General features: G+C 36.0%; 1 long non-coding RNA gene across 1 annotated transcript; it reads left to right on the plus strand.

Annotated features, from left to right (window-relative positions):
- The first annotated feature begins 5,205 nt into the window (after nt 1–5,205).
- LOC146758605 (uncharacterized) lies at nt 5,206–6,836 on the plus strand. The gene is made up of 2 exons (XR_014934032.1): nt 5,206–5,662; nt 6,676–6,836. It is a non-coding gene; the product is annotated as an uncharacterized LOC146758605 (long non-coding RNA).
- Nucleotides 6,837–7,134: the final 298 nt, after the last annotated feature.

Here is a 7,134-nt window from a genome sequence, read left to right on the forward strand (position 1 = left end):
GCATAGATAATGAACAGAGGAAAGTAAAGTTGGTTGGTAGTCTGGAATAAGGTTTGTGAAGAGAATAGCTAATCTGCCTCTGGAGGGGACTTGTTATTATCTCTACGTTACTGGTGACTTGCCATTGGTATCCGTGGTAACTCCAAAGCCTAAAACCTAAGTCTTGTGAAAAAACGCTGATAACTGGGAAGAAGAATGCTATTTACTTGAAGAGAAATAGACTAATTTCCAGAGGCTCTTTAATATAAGCATGTATATTTTTTTCTTCAATTTCAGCTTCAGTGATGTTAATAGTTAAAATTTAATTATTAAACAAGTAGATATTTTAAAACCCATTTTGCAGGATCTTAGTCTGCAAGTTTATTGGGTGTGCTTGGGGTGGAAAATTGAAGCTTAAAAATGAATTCATGTCTTCCTTGGTAACCTTGCACTTGCTGTCGTTTTCCTACTCAGCACTTGTTTGTGAATTCCTCTTTATTTAACAAAGAAGTATTTGGCCAGGTTGGATTACAGAAGTCTTTTAATGAACCGTGAGCTGTGCTTACATTACAGGTGTCCACGATGCGTTCTGTGGAGGAATCCCTCAGGAACAGGATGGATGAACTTGAAAGGATTAATAACCAGTTTAAGGATGAGCTGGATTATAAAGACTATACTATCCAACAACTTAAACAGGTATTTTTCATGCTCTTATTTTTTATTAAATGAATGATGCAGGTTTTCCAAGAAACAGGAAAAAGGTCAAAAAAAAAAAAAATTGGAGCAAAATGAAAGTGGCCAACTGAAATTAGTGGTAGACCATGAAAGATATTCAAATAATTAGTCACTACAGAGCACTGGCAGATTGCTTTAAATACAATAATCTGCATAGTAAATACATATATAATACATGCATATAACCTGATCTTGTTGAGTGACATCACAATATGTTAATTGAAATGTCTTACCATAAACTCTTTTTATCAGCTTGAGTCCTAATTTATGCTATATTGAAAAACTTATTAATTCTAATCTGTCTTAAAGATTCTGCTTGTTTTTACTGTGTATGCTTTTCTTTCAAAATGAAATATATGAGCTGGAGGAAAAGGACCATAATATTCAAAAGTGGCGTGAGGAGAGAGATCAGTTAGTAGAAGCTTTGGAAGAACAGCTCAAAACTTTGGCTTCTATTGCCATACAAAAAGAGACAGAAATAGCAGAACTGAGACAATCTGCCTTAAAGGATTCAAGCAAGGTCAGCTCTCCTTTCCTCCTACCTGATTAGCTACCCATAAATTCTGTAAAACTCCTGTACCTGCTCTTTGTATTCTGGGTGTGGTTCTGTTCTTGAACACTGTCGTATTGACATCATGTGCAACTAACCAAAAAAAGCACCAGCTTTTATTTTTGTTCTTCAGAAACAGAATTTCTGTTAATTACTAAAATTTCAATTTTTTCAGTAGTTCAGATAACCAGATGTCAGTTTGATGCTTATGATCCTACAATCATACTGGACATCTGTAGCTTTTTCTGATAATTCCCAGCATTTCCGGATCCCAAGCTAGGCTCAATACTCAGACAGTAGTTCTGTCTCAGGTTTCTTACTTTCTTTGCTTTCTCTGAGGTAGTATCTACAATGGCATGAAAAGACAGAAGGGGACGTGGAGAGAGATTAAGGGAAGCATCAAAAAGCAGAGGGGGGATGATCTCTGGAAGTTGCATTTCTTATTTCAACATCCAGCTTTTAATCAGGATAGCCAATCTAAGCCGTAGCATAGAATTTCAGAAGCTAAACAGAAGACTAAATGAGTTGTGCTCTTTTGAGAATGTTTGGATTCACTTTCTCTGAGAAGAAAGATGTTCTCATAGCAAAACTTCCCCTACAACTGCTGACTTTCTCACAGTACCGAGGATTTGGGAACAAATAAAAGCTTGGATTATTATATCTTAAGAGAGATGAAGGCTGAAGCACATAAGTAAAATAGAAGAATCAAAATATATTGTATTACAACTTCCCAGGCAATTCTGTGACTACTGCACTTGTAACAGTGACCGTACAAATCCGTGAAATGTTACTGTTCTTGAATAGTTAAGTGTTCTAGCCTGCAATTCTAAAACTGATGCTACTAAGTAATTGCAATACTGCTTGTGTGTGTTAATTCCTTTTGCCAATCCCACAACTCAGCAGTTTTTACTGTTTATTAGGATAATGCAACTGTGATAGAAGAGTTAAGAAAAGAACTGGCTGACAAAGATGACTTTATAAAGGAATTAAAACAACGCATTAACCACAGTAGCCCTCAGTGTTTGCCAGAAATACCTTTACTTGAAGAAAGACAAAGTAGAAGGAATGACTCTGTAAATGAAAAGGTATGATTATATTTATAGAAAGTCAGTACTTAACATCTTGTTAACCCCTTTTTGTTCTTCTGTTTTCCTAGGAGATACTGGAGCTAGAATCATTTTTCTTAGCATATAGTCCTTTAACTACATATTCAGTGATGAGTACTTGTTGGTTCTTTTTGTCTTCCACTCAAACATGAGCTCTCATCTTCTCAAAACTATTTTATTTACTAGAACACCATCTCTCTGTGTACATTATGGAACTTTTCCATGCAGTTTTCCATGTATTCGTATGTGGATGCTGAAGATTAGGCAGAGGTTTAGCCTTTGGTGTTCTAACATAGCAGCTGTGAGCGTGCAGAGTATGGGGGGAATGGATGACAAAACGACCAGCGTTACAGATTTTGTCCCTAAATAATGTCTCGCTTTCTCTCTTTTGGAGGCAGAATACTGCCTGAGACTGTTAGTGAGACCCAGTAGGGTGTATCTGAAGATCACACAATGAATAGATGTTACTACCTTCCCACACTTGTGCTGTGTTTCAGCTTACGTGTTCATGTGGCGTCTGAGCTTGAGGTTTTACACTGTAACTTTAGAAACCTCGAGATATTTTGGAGGTCTAATGCATAGCCTAATCTTTACTCCTTTTAAATATTTACAGCCTAGGAAACAACAAAGCAAAACTAAAACTGGAGAAAGTATTCCATTAAGATGCAAAGCTGAAGACAATTATTTGTCACGTCGATGTACTAGGAGCCTCACTTCATTAAATGAATCTGAGGTTAGTATGAAACTTCAGATCTGAAAATGTTGTGATTGTATTGCTTTTGATAAGGAATGAGTAGGAAAAGATCTCATGTTCTCTAAACAATTCCCAAGTTTTAATTTATTTATCCCTTTCAAGGTGATCAGATCACCTGTTTTTATAGCCTTTGATAGGAATAAAAGCTGTTGAAACAATTGTGTGATGCATTTTTGTCAGGTGCTGTTGAAAACTCTCCTCATGTTAATGCTTATGAAGTGGCTCATGATTAGATAAGTTACTTGGAAAAAATTCATAGAGCCACTGAAACGAGCACAGCAAATTGAACTTATTTTCTTCCTCTGCAGGATTTCTGGATATTGTTTTGTTAGCAGATGATGTTAATCATTCCTATATAAGTTTTTAATTGCTAACTTTCATAAAATAGCAGTTACATATATTTTAAAAACAAAGTATTTATTAACCAACTTAATTCTTGGAAATACAGTGGGTGGTGATACTCCATTCAGATTCTTAGCAGAGCCTGATAAAGTGGCTCTGACTACTTTTTGTCTTTCTACAATTAAAAAAAAGCATTAAAAACAAGCATTAAAAATTCTATTTCTACCTCAGTAATGTAGCTGAAGAATTTAATTAATGAACTGCTTTAATGAACAAAACTAATAGCCAAGCTCAGTGATAATGGTTTAAGAGAAGGGAATTTCTCTTAACTCCATTGTGTATTTTCTTTGAAACCTGTAGACATAAATCAGCTTTTTAGACATCATGAGATGTCTAATACTGATATCTTCATGTCCTGTTTTTATAATTGAATGCTTATTTATTATTTGATTTACAGTGGAATAGTTACTACTAGCAAATACTTCCCTACTATTAGCAAAAGTGTTTAAAGTGTTCACTTTTGTGACATCAATTGTTCTTTCCAAAAGAATCATGGCTGAAACTTGTCTTATTTTCCCAGGATTCTGTGAAAAGTGAGAACACGAAAAATACAAAATCTGTCATGGCTTTTAATTCACCCTCTGCAAGTGACGAGAAAATGGTTGTTTTTTGTTCAAGTTTTGAAGCTAGCTTGGGACTTCCTGTAATTGTGTGGTCACACGAAAGAAGCAGTGTCTTATCCTTATGTGTATACCTGAATGGGAATCTTACATGCTTATGAGCTCTTCCTATTAAATTCCATAAGCTAACCAAAGGGCAAGTCAGTCTGTCCCCAGAGCGTGTAATGGCTGTACTGTGTAATGATTTGGAGGGAAGGATATTGCACACTGAATAGTTGGGAAGAGAAGCTTTAGTGTATTATCGTGTGCTTTTGTAAGTGAAGCCCTTGTATTAAACTAAGGTTCATATCATTAATATGCATGGCAGTTATTAAAAACAGATGCTCACATGTGATAGCAGTATCCTTGGCATGGTCAGAGTATGAGTAGTAGATTTTTCCCATCTGTTGTCTTCTGTTTTGTATGTTTGTTTATTTTATGTAATTAGAACAGCTTATGTAAGAAACAACTCCACAGCTTGGGAGCTACTATAAAAGAAACTACTGCCTTATTAAGAAACTTTAAGAAACGTATGCCTTGAAATAGCTGAGATTTTGACAACTCCCTAAAGGGTATAAAATTGTCTACATTACTTGCCATTGTGGTATCATCAGCATAATGAACAGAGGTGTCAGTAGTAAAGCTCAAAATGTCAACTTAAAATAACGTTGATCTAAAATGAAGTTTAAACAATGCTCTTGTTTCACATGTTCACATCTCTGTTGAACAGAAATCCGGAAAAGACTACTTCCTGAGAAAGCGAGTACATGCTTCAAGACTGACTAAAAAGAAGGATGAAACACTGCAAAAAGTTGGAGATTTTATTCAAAGCTCTCCTTCTATTATACACTCTAAAGGTTGGTGTAGAATAAGTTTTATTCCATGTTTTCTAGACATTGTAGAATGGCTTGTTTCTGCTGTAGGCTATTAATGTATGTGTTCTTAGACTTGTCTGCCATGTTAAGTTGTCCTTTGATTTATGAAGTAAATGCATTTATTCGTCTCTTCAGAGATTCATTATTACATTTGTGAAAACCTACAAGTATACAGAGAAAGTTGGTTCTGTCTTGTGCTTCTGTCAGCACGAAAGTTAGGCCTGTTGTTTAACTCCTGCTGAAGTTTCTGACTTCCAGCGACTTCTGAGCCATGATTGTCTTTCATACTCCATTTTAACGCGTGCTTTAAGCTGCCGTACCTGAAACTATAAACTGTTTCAGCTATAGAAGCAATAAAGAACCTCGACGAACAAATACAATTTCTGAGTATTTTCACTTAAATGTTACATGTCATTTATAAACCAAGTTTGTTACGAAGCTTTTTTTGCATTCATTGATTTAAAGACTCACAAAACCAGTAAGTTGATTGGTTTATGTATCAAAACAAATTTATTCTAGCCAAGAAGCTGATGTCAGCAGTAAGTTCTCCTAAATCAAATGAACCTGAAAGTCTCGAAGAAGGAGAGACCAAGCCAAAACGATGCAAAAGGAAGCTGTATTCAACTGTCGTTTCTGGCCCTCTAGATATACCTGCTTATTCGGTAAGCGATTATACTGTAGTCTTGGCTTAAAATAAACTACTAAGGAGTCCAAACAGACTGGAGGTTTCATCTATTTGCAGGAGGAGGTTGAAAGTACTGAGGTATTTCTTTATTCTACCAAGTCATTCTTGTTGGTCTTCCTGCTGTTCTGTTTTAGTTTGTCCTCAAAGATCTCTGTGTTTGGCTGGCTTACAGTTTACTAAGTAGGTGATGTAGCAATCACGGAGATGTCTTCTAATTTGGAATCATAGATAATTTCAATGTGTTGGAGTGGGATTATTCTACTACACGCTTTTCTAGAGCACAACGTAGACAGCTTTTTAGGTATGCTTAAACTATGATCTCCTGTCTAAGCCAACTTGCAAAGGATCTGATGTGCCAGTTTCATGACTCTGTCGGCAGCTATTGTGCTAAGAACATTCTTGCTCTGTTGGAACTGCATCTTTTAATTATATTAGAGTCCTTTTTCTGTTCAGCATAGTGATCATTTGCCCATACTGTAATATCCTTCTGAATTCTTTGATGATTTGACGAATGATAGGGGCAGAAACCAAAATGTTATTTTTTTTTGTTAGAGGATGAAGAAGATGAGACAATTTCTTCTCTCACTGTAGTTCTGAGAACATGGAACTGAACCGAGAACTGAAATTCTGGGCAAGTCATAGCTACAGGGATTGAGGCTAAAAATGTTTTCTGAACGCTTCATGTTTCACAAAACAAGTATTATAATACTCTTTTGAAAACAAGTATTTCAAAATGAAAGCTGCCTTCAGGCTTTCCTCAGATGTGTGTGCTTTTTTAAGATAAACAGGATTTTGTACATTCTCCATATTTGTTCCTTGTGATTAAGCTGCATTAAAATGATCTCGGTATCCCATAGTTTTCTGAATAAAATATAATAAGCAAATTCCATTCTGAAATCCATTTAGGGGAAGAAATATGTTTGCGTGTGTCAAGAAGAGCTTGTCAGTCTTGTGTGAAAAGATGAGTAACTTTTGAAATGTTTTCTTCAGGAATCTGAGGAACAAAAGAAGGAAAGTGATCATCTGATCATCAAGCGACGGCTGAGATCCAGAACAGCTAAAAAACCTTGAAGAAGCGTGTTTGTTCCCCTTTCTCAGGACATACTTTTATCGTAGTATTAAAACTGGTTGTTAATAAACAGTAACAGTTACTCCGTTGTGTTCTTAAATTTGTATATAGGTGTTTGTTGCAGAACAGCGGGAGAAAAGCAGACGACCACACCTGTCATTGACATATGATCAGCTATTCTCGTTTATTCCTTGGCTGCGTGTACCTTTATAATACGGATAATTAGCTCATACATATTACAAATGTGGAGCTCATCATTGGTTCCCAATTACATACCATCCCCGAGTATCTTAACAGCTTGTTGTTATCAACTGAAAGCTACTCCCTTGCTGAGTTCCCAGAACCATGGCTAGTTTCTCACCATCCCAGGGCATCCTGTT

Source organism: Coturnix japonica, chromosome 13, assembly GCF_054131305.1.
Source record: "Coturnix japonica strain WE chromosome 13, WE-NBRP24, whole genome shotgun sequence".
NCBI lineage: Eukaryota > Metazoa > Chordata > Aves > Galliformes > Phasianidae > Coturnix > Coturnix japonica.